Source organism: Hylobates moloch, unplaced genomic scaffold, assembly GCF_009828535.3.
Source record: "Hylobates moloch isolate HMO894 unplaced genomic scaffold, HMol_V3 SCAFFOLD_3, whole genome shotgun sequence".
Lineage (NCBI taxonomy): Eukaryota > Metazoa > Chordata > Mammalia > Primates > Hylobatidae > Hylobates > Hylobates moloch.
In genome coordinates, this window is record NW_026652278.1 from 110,708,058 (window position 1) to 110,729,913 (window position 21,856).

General features: G+C 38.0%; 1 long non-coding RNA gene across 2 annotated transcripts in view; it reads right to left on the reverse strand.

Annotated features, from left to right (window-relative positions):
- Positions 1–21,856, reverse strand: part of LOC116463333 (uncharacterized) — an 84,189-nt gene that overhangs the window by 16,119 nt on the left and 46,214 nt on the right. The window lies entirely within an intron of this gene.

A 21,856-nucleotide genomic window follows, 5' to 3' on the forward strand; every position in this document is an offset into this window, starting at 1 on the left:
ACAAACATGGAAACATTAAGAGATAACATGGTATAATGTCTGCAACTTATTCTCAAATGGCTCAGAAATATTATCAGAGGATCTGGGTGATAAAAACAAAGGGGAAACTTTTGTTTGAGATGTCAAAACACATATCTATATAATTTATGATTTCAAAAGGTAACCACAATGGAAGCTGATATTTAGGACTGAATGAAAATGAATTTACTTATGCAAATTTGTAGAACATAGCTACGATGGTAGTTGAAAGGAATTATAGCACTTGAAATACTTATATTAGAAAAAAATATATGTCATTTGTGACAACATGGATGAACCTGGAGGACATAAGTTAGGTGAAATAATTCAGGTTCAGAAAGATAAATGCCATATGATCCCATCTGTGAAATATGAAAAAGTGAAACCTTATCAGAACAAGGGGTAAAATGGTGATTACCAGACTTGGGAATAAGGGAACTGGGGAGATGTTTATCAAAGGACACAAAATTTCATTTAGACAGGAGGAATAAATTCAAGAGATCTATAAAAAATAGCACATCATGGTGACTGCAGTTAATAACAATATATTGTATATTTGAAATGTGCTGCTGGGAGCAGTGGCTCACACCTGTGATCCCAGCCCTTTGGGAGGCCAAGGTGGGCAGATCATTTGAGGTCAGGAGTTCGAGACCAGCCTGGCCAACATGGTGAAACCCCTCTTACTAAAAATACAAAAATTAGCCAGGCATGATGGTGTATGCCTGTAATCCCAGCTACTTGGGAGGCTGAGGCAGGAGAATTGCTTGAACCCAGGAGGTGGAGGTTGCAGTGAGCTGAGATCGCACCACTGCACTCCAGCCTGGGCAACAGAGCAAGATTCCATCTCAAAAATAAATAAACAAATAAATAAACAAGAAATGTGCTAAGAGAGTAAATTTTGTGTCCTCACCATAAGAAAATAAGTATGTGAGATAATTCATATGCTAAATAGCTTGAATTTGCCATTTCACAATGTATGCATATACCAAAACATCATGTTGTATACCATAACCACACAATTTTTATTTGTGAATTAAAATAAATAAATGAACTTTTTAAAAGAAAATAAGAACATAAATAGGACAAAATGATATTATGTACTTTCCAGTAATGTCATTTGAGAAAGACATTATATCATCATTGTAATATTTTTGGCAAAAATATTTCAACTGATTCTAATCATGAGGAAACAATCAGACAAATTGAAACTGTGGGACATTCTATCAAACACCTGGCCCAAATGCTTCAAAAATGTCAGTCTCATGAAAGTCAAAGAAAAATAAGAAAAACAAAAACAGAATACTCCTAGAATAAAAGCTAGAGGAACTCATGATCTAAATGCAATGCCTGTCTGGTCCTTGTTTTGCCCTGGATTTTTTTTTTAAAAGCTATAAATGTTAATGCTATTATTTAGACAATTGGGGACATTTGAACATAACGTAACAGTACTACATAGTAGTACACAACAGGTGATGTGTCATGACATCAGCAATGATAAACAGATAATAAATCTGACAAATGTTAATACTTGGAAAATCTAGGGGATGAGTACTATGATAGTTGGATGTTCATTGTATTGTGAGGTTATTTTCAATGTTGCTTGAGGTTTTACATTGAAGAAGCATTTGTTAAGCACTATGTGCTGGAAATACAAATAAACAAGACCCTTCCCCAAGGAAATCCCTGTTTTATGGAAAATGTGACATGCTGAAATTGCTGTAGTGTATGCTGATAGGTGCATGAATACAGACGTAAAAAAATGCACATTGAATGGAGAGTAAATTTTGTTAATAAAAACATCTGAAATAAAGCTTAGAAAATTAAAATTCTCATATGCCATAGTCCAGAGATAATTATTGTTAACACTTACATATGGTCTTTCTTTCCTCTCCCTTCTCTTCTCTTGCTCTCTACCCCTGGGAGATGGGAGTACTAAATGGAAGCCACATGGAATTTTCAGTTCTGTTCTCTGACTTTTTCACTCATTATATCATTGCAGAGTATTTTCCTTGCCATTAACATTTTTTTGAAAGTTCCATTTTGGCTGCACGATATTTAATTATACTCACCCATTGTTAAAGATTTTGACCATTTCCAAATATTCTCTATTATAAATGATTATAATAAGGAAATGATTCATAAAAAGGGGGTTTGGATAGCAAGAGAAAATGCTGGTCATAGTATGAAAGTAAGTAAATTTTTAATATATTCCTTTTGATATATTCCTTTCACTCATTTTATAACAGGAGATGCTACCCCTTATCTAATTTTCCAGTTAGTTTATATAATGATTTTGCTGAATTAGCTCATAGTGGTATCTTATATTGAAGTAACAATACAGCAATATCAGGTTATATGTTAATATTAAATATTTGTAATGTGAAATTATAATTCTTCATTTGATTTTTCTACTTCTGAAAGAAGTTTTAATATAAAATGCAATTTAAAGGAAACACTTTATTGTATTAAAAATAATTTTCCTTATTTAATATCCCTCTCCCTTTAACCTTCCCCCTTAAACTTCTCTGTGGATTTTATTATCTCTAGAAATGAAAATGTCTTTGGGCATTTACATAGCTGAAAGATAAAACGCCTAACACACTAACAGTTAAAGATAATTTTTCACCTACTCTGTTGAGGAAAAAATTTCAGTGTTGGGTTATTTAGTTTTTGTTTGTGAGACAAAGTCTTGTTCTGTTGCCCAGGCTGGAGTGCAGTGGGGGTGATCATGGCTCACTGCAGCCTCAGCCTCTTGGGCTCAAACAATCCTCCCATGTCAGCCTCTCAAGCAGCTGGGACCACAGGCACACACCATCACATTCAGCTGTTTCTTTTTTTTTGTATACACTGGTCTCCCTATGTTGTCCAGACTGGTCTCAAACTCCTGGCCTCCCAATGTGTTGCGACTACAGGCGTGAGCCATTGCACTGGGCTACAGTGTTATTTGGAGAAGTTTAAAGGGGAAAGGCACTCTCACATACCATTTATGGGAGTGCAATTTGATATAACTTTTTTGTAGGATAATATATTTAAAATGCTAATATGCATAACCATGTTCTTATCCTTATTTTAAGGTCTTAAAAACATATACAGACAACTTTTAATTGTCCTTGGGAGAGAGAGACTAATATATAGACTAATATAGCTAGTGGAAACATTAAAATCCACTGACAGTCACTTTACACAGGCACTTCAGTCCCCTCTTTCCTCAAAGATTTTATTAAATCCTCTAATAAATAGCAAAATGATGGACAACATGATCCCCTGCTTCCCTCTATCTCCAGACTACTCTTGGCAGATGTATTAGTGATTAGTGAAATAGCTAAATAGCCACAGTGAGACAAAGTAAAGGCCAAATGCTTGTATAATCCCCAAACAGGATAGGTAGCCACTGAATAATTAAGGTTTGACTATGCAGTAGATATAAATTATGCCTTACAAACCCCTTCTGCTCAGCCCTTTCATTATATAGTACAAAATGGATTGTATAGAGTAAGTCTTTCCACAAATGGTTCATAGCAGAGGATGTTTCAATGAGGATTCTAAATTAGTTAAATGGTCTAAGTACAGAGGAGACAAAAAGGATAATTAGAAACATGCTAAATTGTTGGCCAGTACTACAGTCTCTAATATCTCTTCGGAGACTCCTTTATGTTATCATTATTCCTATAAAGAAATGGTAACAAATCAAATAGATTATATCCACAGAAGGCATTTTACAATCGTACAAGTGTCCCTAAATGGCAACTTAACTGGAAATAAATAAAAATTTTACCTTATATGGTTATAACCCACAATTTTCTTAATGAGCAGAGCTGCCTATTGGGTTTTTATAGCTAGTCTTTCCCACTTTCAAACTCTGAAGACATGGAATGTTCTTTTTGTTATAGCCCAGAAGCTTTTTTGTACTCTAAATGTACCAAAAATATTTTTATTTATGTGTGTGTGCACACTGTGTATCTCAACACAAATGTGACGGGTCCTCCAATGATGGGTCAGGAAGCTTGGAAAGTAAAGCTACCTTACGTGCTAAGGTCTATTTCTTCCAATGTATGACAGTTGTTTACATTTAAGATCTTAAAAGGTTAAGTGAAGCATCAGTATTGTCCTCTCGATGTTACTCTTTATATTTAGATTAATGTCTTTTATATTGAAATGCAATTGCCACTTATTTTATCAAGATCATAGAGTCTGAAAATACTTCTTTTTCTCCTTAACCTATTATTATATTATTTTAGTTGTTATATTAAAATTCAACTCCTTGATTTAGTGTTATTTATACACTTTATAATGTAATCAATTACATCCAATCTATAAGTAGCAGCAGGATTACTGACAACATTCAGCACAAGCAATGAGGTTGATTTTTAGATTTTAGATACTTGGTTGGCTGCTAAATAAAAACAGCAGTTTTGGCCAGGTGCGGTGGCTCACACCTATAATCCCAGCACTTTGGGAAGCCGAGGTGGGAGTTTGAGACCAGCATGAGATCAGGAGTTTGAGACCAGCCTGGCAAACATGGAGAAAACCCGTCTCTACTAAAAATACAAAAATTAGCCAGGTTGGGTGACAAGCGCCTGTAATCCCAGCTACTCCGGAGGCTGAGGCAGGAAAATGGCTTGAACCTGTGAGGCAGAGGTTGCAGTGAACCTAGATTGTGCCACAGCACTCCAGCCTGGGCTACAAAGTGAGATTCTGTGAAAAAATAAATAAAAATTTAAAAAAAAAACAGCAGTTTTAAATTACCAAGTTAATGATGTATCCTTTTAACTCATTTCCTTTTATTTCACTAGGTCTAGTTTTTTTATTTTTTTAAATAATTAATTAATTAATTTTTTAAAAATAGAGACAGGAGTCTCATTGCCCAGGCTGGTCTCAAACTCCTAGAGTCAAGAGATCCTCCTACCTTGGCCTCCCAAAGTGCTGGGATTACAGGTGTGAGCCACCATGCCTGGCCTAGGTCCAGTTTTATTTATTTTTTCTTAAAAATTGATTATGCTATAGTATCTTTGCTCTCCTGTTGGTAGACTCAAGATAAAAATACAACAAACATTTAATAAGAGTCAACTACTCATCTTGCCTAGGGTAGGAAAAACTTCATGAAGTTCAGTCCTGGAAATGCCATTATAAAGTGGAAATGTGTGAAGCAGACTGTGTTCCAATTGGTAGATACAATATTGTAAGTGGATTATTAATGACTCATCAAAGAACTTGGCATTTAAAAATCTAGAAATGTATTATGAATATCTAACAATTAAAAAATTTATCTCAAACCCATAAAATTGAGCTGTAAGTTATGAAATTATAGATTAGATTGCTAGAAGGTACTTGTCAACTAATCTAATTTAATATCTTCATTTTACAAATGAGGAAACCAAGCTACAGATAAGTTAAATAATTTTTTTTTTTTTTTTGAGACAGAGTCACACTCTGTCACCCAGGCTGGAGTGCAGTGGCACGATCTTAGCTCACTGCAACCACTGCCTCCTGGGTTCAAGCGATTCTCCTGCGTCAGCCTCCCAAGTAGCTGGGATTACAAGTGCATGCCACCACACTCAGCTAATTTTTTGTATTTTTAGTACAGATGGGGTTTCGCCATGATGGCCAGGCTGGTCTCGAATTCCAGACCTCAAGTGATCCACCCGCCTCGGCCTCCCAAAGTGCTGGGATTACAGGCATGAGCCACTGCACCTGGCTAAAGTTAAATAATTGTAATCAAAATCATACAATTATATTGCAGCAAAGATGGGGCTACAAACTGACATATCAAATTCTCAGTTTGATGCTCATTTTAGTGCCACATATTGACCTCCTTATATGAGTAGTGTATATTTGTAGTCCAAAATCCATTAGCCTCAAAAATAAATGGAAGAATCTGTAAATAGGTAGATGCTGATTCTAAAGATGCCCTATAACACAGTAATTATTATATTACTAAAGCATATTAGTAATTATTTTGATTACTAATGTCTTAAAATTTATTTTCTCTTTCTTTCTCTTTCTCTCCCTTCCTTTCTTCCTTCCCTTCCCCTTCCTTCCTTCCTTTTCTTTTTCTTTTCTCTTTTCTTTATCCTTCCTTCCCTCCTTCCTTCCCTCCTTCCTGCCTGCCTGCCTGCCTTCCTTCCTTCCTTCCTTCCTTCCTTTCTCTTTCTTTCTTTCTTTCTTTCTTTCTTTCTTTCTTTCTCTCTCTGTCTCTTTCTTTCTGTCTCTCTCTCTCTCTTTCTTTCTTTTTCAGAGACAGAGTCTTGCTTTGTCACCCAGGATAGAGTACACTGACACAATCATGCTCGTTGTGACCTTCAACTCCTGGGCTCAATTGATCATCTCATCTCAGCCTCCCAAGTAGCTAGGACTACAGGTGCACACCACCACACCCGAATTAAAAAAAAAAAATTGTAGAGATGAGGTTTCACTATGTTGCCCAGACTAGTCTTCAATTCCTGACCTCAGGTAATCCTCTCATCTCAGGCTCCCAAAGTGCTTGAATTAAAGATGTAAGATACTGCATCTAGCCTCATCTTAAAATCTAAAACTACTTCTTTCTCAGTAATCTCCTTGGAGCAAGGTGTAATACATTTTTCAGCCAATCATTCCTTTTTCACAATAATAGCCTTTGCAACATCTTAGAGGAATCAACAAATATTTATTGAGCATCTTTTAATTTTGAACCAGGGACTGTTCTAGGCAGTTGGGATGCAGTGGCTGAACCAGACAGAGAAGGTTCCTGTTATTACAGAGCTTACATTCTAATATGTGTGCATGCACACGTTTGTGTGTGTGCATGCATGTAGTAGTCATAGGGAGCAAACAAAATGAAATAAGAAAATATCACTGACATTGTTTCAATGCTTGCCCCCTCCAAATGTCATGTTGAAATGTGTTCCCCAATGTTGCAGCTGGAGCCTACTGGAAGGTGTTTGGGTCATGGGGGTGGATCTCTTATGAATGGCTTGGTGCCCTCCCCATGGTAATTAGTGATTTCACATTCTTTTAGTTCACACAAGAGCTGGTTGTTTAAAAGAGCCTGGCATCTCCTCCTCTCTCTCTTGCTCCCTTTCTTGCCATGTGATACACTGGCTGCCTGTTTGCCTTCTGCCATGATGGTAAGCTTCCTGAAGCTTTGCCAGAAGCTGAGCACATGCTGGTGCCATGCTTGTACAGCCCGCAGAACTGTGAGCCAAATAAACTTCTTTTTATAAATTATCCAGTCTAAGGTATTCCTTTATAGCGATGCAAAATGGGCTAATGGAATCACAAAGTAATAAACGCTCTGAGGAATAAAAGGGTGATGGAGAATAACTGCAAGCTACTCTAGTGTGGAAAATAAAGGTTTCCTGAGGAATTGAATACTAAAGGAAAGAATGACTGTAATCCCAGCGCTTTAAGAGGCTGAGGTGAGAGGATCACTTGAGGCCAGGAGTTCAAAACCAGCTGGGTAACATAGTGAGACCCCTGTCTCTACAAAATAAATAAATAAATAAATAAATAAATAAATAATTGGGCTGGGCATGGTCACTCACGCCTGTAATCCCAGCAATTTGGGAGGCCAAGGCAGGTGGATCACCTGAGGTTGGGAGTTTGAGACCAGCCTGATCAACATGGAGAAACCCCATGTCTACTAAAAATACTAAATTAGCCGGGTGTGGTGGTGCATGCCTGTAATCCCAGCTACTTGGGAGGCTGAGGCAGGAGAATCACTTGAATTCGGGAGGCAGAGGTTGCAGTGAGCCAAGATCACGCCATTGCACTCCAGCCTAGGTAAAAAGAGCAAAACTCTGTCTCAATAAATAAATAAACAAGCTGGGCATGGTGGTGCAAACCTGTAGTCCTAGCTACTTGGGAGGCTGAGGTAGGAGGATCACTTGTGCCCAGGAGTTTAAAGTTAAAGTGAGCTATGATCATGCTACTGCACTCCAGCCTGGGTGACAGAGTAAGACACTGTTAAAGAAAGACAGAAAGAGAAAGAGAAAGAAAGAAAGAAAGAAAGAAAGAAAGAAAGAAAGAAAGAAAGAAAGAAAGAAAGAAAGAAAGAAAGAAAGAAAGAAAGAAAGAAAGAAAGGAAGGAAGGGAGAGAGAGAGAGAGAAAGGAAGGAACGAGCCGACTAGAAAATAGCTGTTAAAGAACACCCCAAGCAAAGATGAAAGCTAATGTAAAGATAGGGGATAAAGTTGGCCCACTCAAGAAACAGTAAAAGAAAGAAATAATACTGATTAAAACAGAGATAAATAAAATAGAATAGGCCAGGAATGATGGGTCATGCTTAATCCCAACACTTTAGGAGGCTGAGGTGGGAGGATTGCTTGAACCCAGGAGTTTGAGACCAGCTTGGGCAACATAGACCCCTGTCTCTATAAAGAAATAAGTAAATAAAAATTAGCTGGGTGTGGGGTGTGGTGGCACACACTTGTAATCCAAACTTCTTGGGAGGCTAAGGTGGGAGGATCGGTTGAGCCCAAAAGGTCAAGGCTGCAGTGAACCATGATCATGCCACTGTACTCCAGCCTGGGTGACAGAGCAAGACCCTATCTCAAATAAACAAACAAACATAAATAAATAAATAAATAAATAAAATAAGAACATAGAAAGACAATAGAGAAAATAAATAAAACCCAAAGTTGTTTCTTCAAAAAGATTAACAAAATGAGAAATGATTAGGGTGACAAAGAAAAAAACAGAGAAGACTCAAATTACTAAAATCAGAAATGAAAATGGAGGCATACCAATTTTACAGAAATAAAGAGATTATAAAAGAATGAAACATGAAGACTGAAACACAAAGAAATAGAAAATCTGAATAGACTCATCACTAGTAAGAAGATTGAATTAGTAATCAAAAACCTCCCAACAACAACAAAAAAAGCCCTGAACCTGAAGTTTGCCACCTCCACTGGCAAATTCTATCAAACATTTAAAGAAGAACCAACAACAATCCTTCTTCAGCTCTTCCAAAAAAACTAAAGAAACATCTTCTAACTCATTCTATGAGGCCAACAACGCCCTAATACCAAAGCCAGACAAAAACTACAAGAAAAGTACAGACCAATATCCCTTATGAACACTGTTGCAAAAATTATCAACAAAATACTAGCAAACAGAATTCAACAGCATATTAAAAGGATTATACACCATGACCAAGTAGAATTTATTCCTAGAATGCAAGGATGGTTCAACATATGAGAATTAACATAATTAATTAACATTAATTATTTAACATTAATTAACATTAATTATTTAACATTAATTATCATTAATTAACATTAATTAACATTAACAGAATGAAGGAGAAAACCCACATGATCATCTTAATTGATGCAGAAAAAAGCATTTTACAAAATTTAATACTCTTTCATGATAAAAATGTACAACAGGCCAGGCGTGGTGGCTCATGCTTGTAATCCCAGCACTTTGGGAGGCCGAGGTGGGTGGATCGTGAGGTCAGGAGATAGAGACCACAGTGAAATCCCGTCTCTACTAAAAATACAAAAAATTATCCAGGCGTGGTGGTGGGCGCCTGTAGTCCCAGCTACTCAGAGAGGCTGAGGCAGGAGAATGGCATGAACCCGGGAGGCGGAGCTTGCAGTGAGCCAAGATTGTGCCACTGCACTCCAGCCTGGGTGACAGAGCGAGACTCCGTCTCAAAAAAAAAAAAAAAAAAAATGTACAACAAACCAGAAATAGAAAAAAAGCCACCTCCATGTAAAAACTATATATGAAAAACCCACAGCTAACATAATACTCAGTTTGCCTTTTCATGGTAGTAGTTTTGAATGAAGTTTTAAAACAAATAAGATTTTCCCAATATTGTTCTATTCCACTTGCATTCTGTTGGTCAAAGCTCATCAAACATACAACCCTGATCCAAAGGGAGGGAGCTGAAAATTTACATGACAAAGGATGTGGATACAGGGGTATAAAAAGTTGTGGGGATTTGGCAATATATCACAGCCATCTTCATGTTTGTAATGGATATTTTTTTTTCAGGCCACACACCATATATTCAGCCTATTTTCACCAGTCGTATTCCAATTTCTTTTTGGTGAACTATTTCTTCCCCAGTCTGTGCACTCTTGGTAAATTAAGGTATTTTGTGCTCCTATGTAATCTAAGCTAGGGGTGGCAGAGCAGGACCAGAACTAGATTAAGGCAAGTGCTAATTGTGCCGAGCAGGACTAGAACTAGGTTAAGGCAAGTGAAGTTCTTAGGGTGCAAAATTTAAGGAGCACATGTATTTATATAACATTGAGTGTATTAATCGTTTTTTTTTTTTTTTTTGAGACAGGGTCTCACTCTGTCACCCAGGCTGGAGTGCAGTGGCACCATCTCGGCTCACTGCAACCTCCACCTCCCCAGTTCAAGCCATTTTCCTGCCTCAGCCTCCTGAGTAGCTGGGATTACAGGTATGCAACAGCGTGACTGGTTTATTTTTGTATTTTTAGTAGAGATGGGGTTTCACCATGTTGGCCAGGCTGGTCTCGAACTCCTGACCTCAAATGATCTGCCCACCTCAGCCTCCCAAAGTGCTGGGATTACAGGTGTGAGTCGTCACACCCAGCCAGTATTAGTCTATTTTCACACTGCTATAAAGAAATACCCAAGACTGGGTAATTTATAAAGGAAAGAGGTTTAATTGACTCACAGTTCTGCATGGCTGGGGAGGCCTCAGGAAACTTACAATCATGCCAGAAGGTGTAGGGAAAGCAAGGCATGTATTACATGGTGGCAGGAGAGAAGAGAGCAGGGGGGATCTGCCAAACACTTTTTAAAACCACCAGATCTCATGAGAACTCATTCACTATCACAAGCACAGCATGGGGTAAACTGCCCCCATAATCCAATCACCTCCCACCAGGTCCCTCCCTTGACACGTGGGGATTACAATTCAAGATGAGATTTGAGTGGGGACACAGAAACAAACCTTATCTCTGCAAGTATCTCCTTAAATTTTGCACCTTAGGCAATATATTTGCTTGATCCTAGTCTTTGCTCTGGTCCCCAGCATTCACTCTCCTCTCCCATTTTTTAGCAGTAGAATATTTTCAAGTTTTAGTTTGGAGACCACATTTCTAACTTTACTTCCAGATCTGTGTATGTGTGTCTAGCATTCAGGAAATGGGAAATGAACAGAAATATTATATTCAACTTCTAGGTGGCAGCATCTTTTAAAAGAATTAAGCTGCTTATCCACTAAGCTCTGTATCCCCATTTCACGTGAGCCGTCTATGGTTATCTGGCTAGTCGACAGTCCCTAAGGGATGACAGTACATTGAAACAAAAGGGACCACATGGTCTTTGAATGACATGGTGGGACAGATTATCTGCCTTGAACTGTAATCTGGAGTGTTACATGAGAGATAAGTAAATTTATGTTTATTTTTGATCCACTGTATTTTGGAGTGTTCGTTGCTTTAAAACACAAAGTCAATCAGTCTTCTGGGTTTTTAATCTTAAACTCAGTGAAACCAAGACAGAAAAAGCAGTTGGAGCTAATTCCAGTAGCAGCTTATTGACAAGAGATTTTAGGGATTTCTGTAGCCTGGACGATCTACACTATAGCTATATTTTAACTCCTGTTCAATCCTGAACCTGTTTTAGAAATGTTTCATTAATTTTGTGACTTCTCTGTTATCTTTTCTACGAATACAATTTGCTGAATTTTGCTAGAATTAATTGTGTTACTTGTAACAATAATCACATTCATACTTTCCCATATTTTGGAATATTTTCTAATGATAGATTTGCTAGCATTGGGACTATTGAGTCAACATTCTTGACAGTTTTTCTAGACTTTGATATAAATACCTGTCTATGTGATTCCAGAGGTCAAACTAAATAAAAAAAGATATTCTTTATACTTGCAGGAGATGACAAAAGTAAAGTAATTGCTTTCTTTACAAGGTAGGTATTTTAGAAAAAGAAAAGGGAATAACTTTTTTCCATATGACCTTCTGTGACAATGTGTAGCTATTGCTGTAATTGTGCTAATGATATAATTATGTCTAGGTCCTTTAGTAAAGGCAACATGCTAACATTAAACTTTAGGCATACAATAGCTTTATACCAAAGACATAGCTTGGTATGTGCATAGTATGTAGTTTGACTGTGTTGTGAGAGGAGGGAAGGGGTCTGAAAAGGGAAGGCTAGAGCGAAAAAGACACGTGGAGAAAAGAGATTTAATAAAAATGTGCAGGGCGTTAGTATATTAACTGGTTCACCTCCTAGTGAATCAGAAAGCAAAGGCTTTGGTTGTAAGGATAACTAATGTTAACGATTCTTTGCCTATTGTTTACAATCTAACTTGTAGTTTCTTTTATAAATGAAAAAAATTATGTGATTGTATATTCAATTACTCTGCTTTGGAGGTCCAGTACCAAAAATGAACACAGTTGTGGGTTTTAATAAACATTTGTTTAGAATCCATCCCATTCCTGGCCGGGTGCAGTGGCTCATGCCTGTAATCCCAAAGTGCTGGGATTACAGGCACGAGCCACTGCACCCGGCCCTCATTATTTATTTGTAGACTTGCCCCTCTAAAAAAGAAACTGAACAATTTATCTTTGAATTGCTGAGAATTCTTACTTTTCAAAAATTTAGATTACATATTATTCACTATCCAAGGGTAATTTTTATGATGTGGGAGGTTTAATTTACGTATTAAAAATTTAGCAAATGAAGTCTGTGTTAAATGAAAAACAGGTTTGTGACTTTCCATGAAGGTCAGGGCAAACACATTTTGAAATCATTAGCAATGCTACTTGGTTTAGAGAGTTAGTTTATCGCACATTTTTAAGGCAAAACTCTTTAATTTACTTGGGAAAAAAAAGACATTTTTTCCCTGAAATTCATATTTCTTTCCTGAACAGATTTAGCCAAGGAATTGACACATTAAAATTTTAAAAGGATAATAAAAACATGACACTTGAAAGTTTTCAAAACTTGGCTTATTTACAAATTTTTCAATATTTTATTATACGTTATTTCTGTTCTATTAAATCTGAAAACAAAGAATCTTCACTGTTTATTCAAGTAATATTCACTCATTCAAATAAGACACATTTTTAATTTTTTTAATTTTTTTTTGAGACAGAGTCTCACTCTGTCACCCAGGCTGGAGTGCAGTGTCGTGATCTCAGCTCACTGCAACCTCTGCCTCCTGGGTTCAAGCAATTCTCCTGCCTCAGCCTCCCAAGTAGCTGGGACTACAGACGTGCGGCACCACGCTGGCTAATTTTTGTATTTTTAGTAGAGATGGGGTTTCACCATGTTGGCCAGGCTGGTCTCAAACTCCTGACCTCAGTTGATCTGTCTGCTTCAGCCTCCCAAAATGCTGGGATTACAGGCGTTAGCCACTGCACCTGGCCAAATAAGACACATTTATTGAGCACCTTCTATGTACCAGGGCGTGAATAAAGCAGAGAATGAAAGAAATGTCCTGCTCTCATTGTACTTAGAGTCTAGTGAAATATGCATACAATAAATATGAAAACATATACATATAAGCCAGGTGGTGATAAATGTTATGAAGGAAAAAAAAAGCTGGGCAAAGAGACAGCAAGCAACGGAGGTGACTGCTATTTTATATAGCTTGTCCAGGATCTTCACTCTTATGGTTTTTAATCTCATTTTGGAGATCAATGTAATTTAAGGGTCATGCTAATAATTCCAATGCCCAGGTCCTACAAAGATTCTACCATATCTAATATATAATACATGCACACACACAAATCTTTTAGAAAAGACAGTATTCAGCCAGGTGTGGTGGTATGTGTCTGTAATCCCAGCTACTTGGGAGGCTGAGGCAGGAGGATCACTTGAGCCCAGGAATTCCAGGCTGTAGTGAGCTATGACTACATCACTGTACTCCAGCCTGGATAACAGAGTGAGACCCTATCTTGCTATCTCAAAAAAAGCAAAAAGAGGGCTGGGTACATTGGCTCAATGCCTGTATTCCCAGCACTTTGGGAGGCCAAGTCTAGAGGACTGCTTGAACCCAGGAGTTCAAAACCAGCCTGGGCAACATAGCAAGACCCTGTCTCTACAAAAAATAAAAAATAAAAAAAATTAGCTGGGCATGGTAGTACATACCTGTGCTCCCAGCTACTTAGGAGGGTAAGGTGGGATGATTGCTTAATCCCAGGAGGTTGAGGCTGCACTGAGCCATGTTCGCACCACTGCACTCCAGCCTGGGTGACAGAGTTAGACTCTGTCTCCAAAAAAAAAAAGCTAAAACAAAAAGAAAATATTAATATTTGACCTGATGATTAATTATATATCTAAGCACAGTGTTATTTGGCAATATAAGAATTATGAAATATGAGGCTAAGTGAATACGGTTTAATTTTTGAGATACTGAAAATCCTTTATTTATAACCAAATTGTGTTTTTAGAAGTTCATTTGTAAATATGTATTTGAATCTATGAACATTTTCTCATAGAAACAATATTAAGTATAAGGATGTATATCCAAGTTTATTATTGACCTGAAATGCTGTTAATAACAATTGAAGAAATAGTAGAAAATAATATTGTTTCTGATTACAGTCTTTAAACAAGTGGAGTATCTATACAAAAGAATCAGATTTTTTTCCTAAGGGATAATACTGAAAAAGATTGAGTTCATTTAGAGGAAAACAGAGAGAGAGAAAAAAAGAAAGAGACTGTTGAGGGGACTTAGGAATATTTTAAGGTCTTTAGAGGTTGCTGGGATCATTCATTATGTCTAATTGCTTTTTATATTGCTTATTCCTCTATTTTTGAGAAATCATGTTATTTAACACTACTCATATTAAATCATGATTGAAGCTGATTTTTTTCTCTTTTCACAAATCTAATTAAGAAGAGAGGCAAAAAGAGAGTAAGTTTTTTGGGGTTTTTTTTTTTTTGCTTGGAAATAAGCAAAAAGGAAAAATAAAGTTTATTTATAAGAATATTACAGGCTGGGCGTGGTGGCTCACACCCTGTAGTACCAGTGACAGGTGAAGCCAACTGGACTGCCTGGGTAGAATGGGGACTTGGAGAACTTTTCTGTCTAGCTAAAGGATTGTAAATGCACCAATCAGTGCTCTGTTTCTAGCTAAAGGATTGTAAACACACCAGTCAGCACTCTGTAAAAATGCACCAATCAGCACTCTGTGTCTAGCTAAAGGATTGTAAACGCACCAATCAGCACTATGTAAAATGGACCAATCAGCACTCTGTAAAATGCATCAATCAGTGCTCTGTAAAATGGACCAATCAGCAGGATGGGGGTGGGGCCAAATAAGGGAATAAAAGCTGGCCACCCCAGCCATCAGCCACAACCTGCTCGTGTGCCCTTCCATGCTGTGGAAGCTTTGTTCTTTTGCTCTTCATAATAAATCTTGCTGCTGCTCACTCTTTGGGTCTGCACTACCTTTATGAGCTGTGACACTCACCGCAAAGTTCTGCAGCTTTACTCCTCAAGTCAGTGACACCAAGAACCCACCAGAAGGAAGAAACTCCGGACACATCTGAACATCTGAAGGAACAAACTCCAGACACACTATCTTTAAGAACTGTAACACTCACTGCGAGGGTCTGCGGCTTCATTCTTGAAGTCAGTGAGACAAGAACCCACAAGAAGGAATAAATTCTGGACACACCAGCACTTTGGGAGGCTGAGCTGGGTGAATCGTTTGAGCCTAGGAGTTCAAGAGCAGTCTTGCCAACATGGCAAAACCCCATCTCTACAAAAAATACAAAAAATTAGCTAGGTATGGTGGTGTGCTCCTGTAGTTCCAGCTACTCAGGAGGGTGAGGTGGGAGGTTGAGGCTACAGTGAGCTGTGAGGTTGCTTGAGCCTGGGAAGTTGAGGCTACAGTCAGCTGTGACTGTGCCACAGCACTCCAGCCTAGGTGTTACTCAAATCCTGCTTCAATGCAATATTGCAATGCAATATTGAAGCACAATTTGAAATAATGAAGAGTTGAAAAGAAACTTAACGTCCACTAGTAGGAAAATAAGAAAGAAATTTAGACTTAGAATATATTGAGAAAGCCACTAAAGAGAATGCTTCTGAAGAATATGTAATGAAGAAGGAAGAAAACAAAGTATGTTTACTGCAAAAGAAAAGGAAAAAAACCTGGTGACAAGAATGTCTGATTCCATACAGATTTTTCTAGAAGCTTTTAAACCAAAAAATTTCAGGTGTTATTTCTAGGTGATAAAATAACTGGTAGTTTAAAGCTTTTTCTCTATATTTTTTAGATTTCTAAAATGAACATTACTGATTTTATAATTTTAAACATAGTTTTCTGAGTAATAGTAATAAATGCAACCCATACTTTTCTGAGTATGAGTTGCATAGGAAAAGTAAATAAGAAAAGGATTTACAGTAACTATACTAAAACTATATATAAATATATAAACTACATTTTAATGAATGTATATGAAGAATAAAATTTCTAAGAAGAAAGCAACTGAAAAGAAAATTTTCATTTACTTCATTCTTTTTTAAATGAAAGAAACAGCCTGGGGGTAAAGATTCTGTTGACAGAAAATCATGCTGGCCCCAGACTTCAGGACCTTTGTAACAGGTCTCTATACTAAATTACCTCTATTGAACTACCTTGTGAGGGCTCTATTTTTCTGACTGGATGCTGATTAACAATAGTATTTTTCTTCTAAGTAGTACTCCTGAATAACAAAAATTAGATGTGCAAAATCATTCTACATATTGCATACTGAGCACTTTTCTCTGTCTTCTGCGTGTTCGAACATAGTCAGCACACTCCTTTGTGCAACGTGTGCCCCTCTCATCTTCCACCAGCTATCCTCAGCCAGAAACCAGGTGGCTCTGGCCATGAGTAAAATCTGGATTGGGATCAAAAAAGGGGTTTAAATCCTTTTTTTGGATTAGCAGAATCCAAAGATTACGGAAGCAGAATCCTTGCTTAAAATATTGTTTTAAAAATTCAAAAAACGAGTAGTATATTCCAGAACATAGCGCCTATTCTGACATGCTATTTATTGCCAGTGTAATAGATCATCAGGACCATCTAATCTAGGGTCTGTGTTTCCTCCAGGCAGCAAATTTTTTTTTACTGGTGCTCAGACCTTAAATGAATCTCACTATATTGCAGGAATCATCAGATAATTCTCATGAATGTCCTTCTTTTTAAAGTTTTTTAAAATGAGCCTTAAGAAGCAGCAGGCCAGGCATGGTGGCTCACTCCTGTAATCCCAGTGTTTTGGGAGGTGAAGGCAGGAGAATCGCTTCAGCTCAGGAGTTTGAAATCACAATGAGACCTGTGACTGTGTGACTGTGCCACTGCACTCCACTTTAGACAACAGAGTAAGACTGTGTCTCTATTTAAAAAAACAAAAAACAAAAAACAAAACAAACAAAAGAAAAAGCAGCAGCAAACTTTTTTTTCCCTGTGGGTGAGTTTTCTAAAAAATGTCAAAGACTCAATAGATTGTTTTGTTCAAAATATTGAAACTGAAACGTAGTTTCCCTGTAACTATTTCTCTTATTATCCTTTTAAATTGAAAAGAAAGGCAATACAGTAGTAACAAATTGTTACAGTAAAGATAAAAGTTTTAAGGCACCCTCCTTCATTCTGTTCCACAAGTACATAAAGGACTAAATGTTTCCCTTTGTGGACCAGTGTAAGAGAGCTGGGATTCAAAGCCACTCATGCATCCAAAAAATTCCTGCTTCGAGGTTATCAGATATTTCCTTTTATGCCTTGGGTGGTAAAATTTCAACAATTACATGAATGTTAAAGTGATGTAGAACAAGATACAATAATTTCTAAAACTGATACAAAAAAGAAGCATGCTTAGTGACCTTGCATCTTTGAACTAAAGTGGAACAATAAAGGGCCTGGTCCCAGCAAATGCAAGCAGGAGAACCTCCTCCACCACCATTGAATGTTGATGTATGGAAAACACAGACAGAGGTTTGAAAGAGGCAGGCTGGAGACTCACTGTTTCATCAGAGCTGCTGTGGATTATTTTAGAATTTTCACTTTTTACAGTTTCCCTCAGGGTTTCCCTAACTTTGATGCACCAAAGATTAAGCTGATTGTATCAGTGGCAAAACATTGCTTTATTTGTATAATTAAGTTACCAAATTTGGAGATTTTCAAAGAGCTATTGTCTTCATGCAGTCACATCTTTAGTTGAGGCTTCCAGAAAACAGTATTTTCCTATTTTAAATTCCTGTGAGATAGGCATATTACTATTCTAATTTTATGGAAGAGGCTTAGAGTGGGTCAGTGACTTGTCTAAGGTTCCATGGTAGGTAACAGAGACAGGATCTGACCCAGAACTGACTCTAAAACCCTTGGTGTCTTTACACCTAGGACTTGCTGCCTCACTTTGGATGCTGACACTTTTTCACCATTATAATCCAAGTTACAATCAAAATATTTTTAGTAACATGTTTGATTATTTATCCTTAGAAGAAATTCCTAGAACCAGAAGTATCATTCAGAAGGCCCTCACCTCTTACTACACCGAAAGAGATCAGAGCCCGGTTCAAATCTTGACCTCCAAAGCTAAGCTGCCTGTACTTAGAGCTTCACTAGCTGTACATCCTTGGATTAGTTAATTCATCTGAGTTCCCCATCTATATGATAGAGTTAATATTAATACTTAACTCAGGACTATTGAGAAAACCAAATGAGTGAATATATTTAAAGTCTGGTTATAACTATGTCACCAAATTACCCGTGAGACAGTTGATATGCATTTGCACTCCCTAATAGCAAGTGTTTTTATTATGTTAAGCCACTAAAATTTTGCATTTGAATTTACTTCTCTGGCTCATATGACCGCAGGTGTGCATGCCCAATTTCTGACCTGTTTCTGGTTCTTAGGTTCCTAACTCTTGTCCCAAAAAGCCTCCTTCTTTTAATGTTCTCAGAGCTAATCACTCTTTACCATTCTAAAACTACCACCCCCTGCCCATAGCCTTCCATCACAGTTGTACAGGTTGTCTGCAATAAGGCTTTGAATGGTTTTCAGGCTTTTGATCAGTTTCTACCCTCTGAAGACCTTAGAGCAGTCTGAAGGATGTCTTCAGTTTTAGTCTTGTCACAGAGTTCACTGGTTTCCCCAAATCAGCAGTGACCTCCAAAAGTTCTGTCTGTAACCAGGTGTACTAGGCTTCATTCTGCATTTATCTGGCATTTATTTAGCGTGTGTTTACTGAGTATCTCTTACGTGCTAGCACTGTGCTAAGTGTTGGGAATAGAGAATGAGGTAAGCACAGTCCCAGTCTTCCAGGAGCTTGCAATGTAGTCTAACCATGTCCCCACCATTGTCTTTAACATGTCAGTTGGAGCACACAGACAATGCACCAGGATATAACGTTGCTCCGTGAGGCTCCAAAAGGAACCTGAATTTCACAAAGCCATTCCAGGCTAGAGGTGGAATGATAGGTTCACAATAACATTTCTCTGTCTTCAACCTGTTTACAAGCCTCAGACATTTCCTCACATTTCCAGAGGCCTTCTCATTTGGTCTCATGACCTCAGACATCTCACTGATCATATCTTGCCCTCCTCCTCCTCCTCTGGGTTAGTGCCCTGAGGAAGCTATCCCTAAGCCCTTAAAGGAGAAGTCCTAGTGTATTCCTGCTGAAGTTGTAGACATTACTCTTTCCTCACTTTAGTGATAAACTCTGATATCTGGATTTCAAACAGTAATAAAATTAGGTTTTCATTTGCTGGTTGGTTTGTGGGAAGAGGTTTTCATATCCATTCACTGTCCTCTCTCCCCAGAACTCATATGTGGGTCTGTGTGGCTGGCATGAATCCCAACTGGGAGCCCCACTCCACCTCACAATTCTCTCCCCTGGCAGGCCTCAGCAAGACCTTGAGATATACCCAGACATGTCTGAGTTCTAGTGTGAGCCTAGTTTATTCTGAAACTAGGAACTTTTCTCTACATGTTTATAAAAATGACTGTACATTAAAAACTTTATAGGAATAATTATACCAAACTTTTTAAAGGAATTGTGTTGTGTGTAGTGGTATTATGTGTGAAATTTGTCCTTATTTTCTACATTTTCTAATGTTGTGTCATGTAATTATGGCTTTTATCATGCAAAAAAGAAATGTATAGCCATACTGAAGAAAGACATTGTGCTTCTGGAAAATCATGCCCTCTCTGGCAAGGCTTCAGCTGTTCTGGGCAGATGTAAGTCTGTATTCTAGCATTGGAGCTGACACAATATCAGTAATCCAGCCCATCTGTTACAGGTTGAGGTTTTGGATAGAACTCCAGTTGTTCTAGTGAGGAAAAGGAGTGCTAGACAGGGAAACAGAGGCAGAAAACCAATTTTACATGTTCTGGGCACATATCTCTGATGAAGGAAACCAAAATATTCCTCTCTAAAATACTGGGGATTGTTGAGCTAAAATTAAGGTTGAAATGCAGGAGTACACTGTGCCCGTCCCCTCTGCCTTTCCGACCTGAAGATGGGCTCCTTCGTTTATCAGCTCAGAAACAGAACGCAGAGATACTGGTGCCAGAGGATCTAGGAGCAGACTTTCCTTTTCCCATAAATTTACCTTCCTACATTTTTTTGCCGTTTGGAAACCTGAACATACTCTTTTCTATTACATCATGGTTAGCCTAAAGCTGCCTCCTTACATATTTTAAGTTCAGCCTAAAGGTTTCTCTGCACATAGTGAACTATAACTTAAATGGAGGTATACACTAAAGCCTATGCTTGTGCAGTCACTGAGTTTTGGCCAAAGGGGGCCAACTGTTGAAACCATGTTCAGTAAGGTAAATGCCAAGCTGTAACAAACCCAGCTGTTTCCTATTGCACTTCTGTTTTCTGTATGTCACTTTCCTTTTCCGTCTGTAAATCTTCTTCCACCACATGGTTGCACTGGAGTCTCCCTGGCTCAGGAGGCTGCCTGATTTGTGAATTGTTCTTTGATCAATTAAACTCTGCTAAATTTAATTTGGCTAAGGTTTTTCTTTTAACATTTCTTTGTCTTGTCACTACATAGGATTTATGGGCCATTGTTAAAATACAATTTCAGCAAGGCCCCTAAAACACTACCTTGAAAGATAAATATGTTTGCCCTGAGGCCTCTCCCACATAATGGATACCAGTGTTAGTGAACTTCTGCTTATTTTTCTTTTGTTAATCTGACTTCAGGAAAGTGTCTCAACCAAGAACCTAAGAAAAAGAAAAGAAATTATGATTTCTGCCCTACAATAGCATGCCAAGTACTAGGTCAATTAGAAAAGAACTAATTCCAACTCTCATCAGCCAGTGGGATGTATTTCTTGACTGGTTAAGAGTGGCTTGGGACTTGCCGGTGGTAACTTTTAGAGACTCTAGCCTGTGGAAAGAGTCTCATTTTCACTCTTGAATAAGAAGCCCTAGTTATTTCCTGATCCCTTTACAACTCAACCTGTTACATAGAGACAAAAGCACTGGGAAGCACAGTGTTTGCTGAGTTTCCCTGTCCTCTGAACATGTTTTAAGCCATCCTTCAATGGTTTCTTTGTCAGAAAAAGCTACTTTTATTATTTTTTTGAACAGGATTTTGCTTTGTCACCCAGGCTGGAGTGCAGTGGCACAATCACGGCTCACTGCAGCCTCACCCTCCCAAGTTCAAGCAATCCTTCCACCTCAGCCTCCCGAGTAGCTGGGATTACAGGCGCACACCACCACGCCCAGCTGATTTTTGTTTTTTTGGGTTTTTTTTGTAGAAACGGGGCCTTGCCATGTTGCCCAGGCTAGTCTCAAACTCCTGGGCTCAAATTATCCTCCTTCCTCAGCCTCTCAAAGTGCTGGGATCAGGTATGAGCCATTGTGCCTGGCCCAGAAAAAAAATTCTTATTTACTCC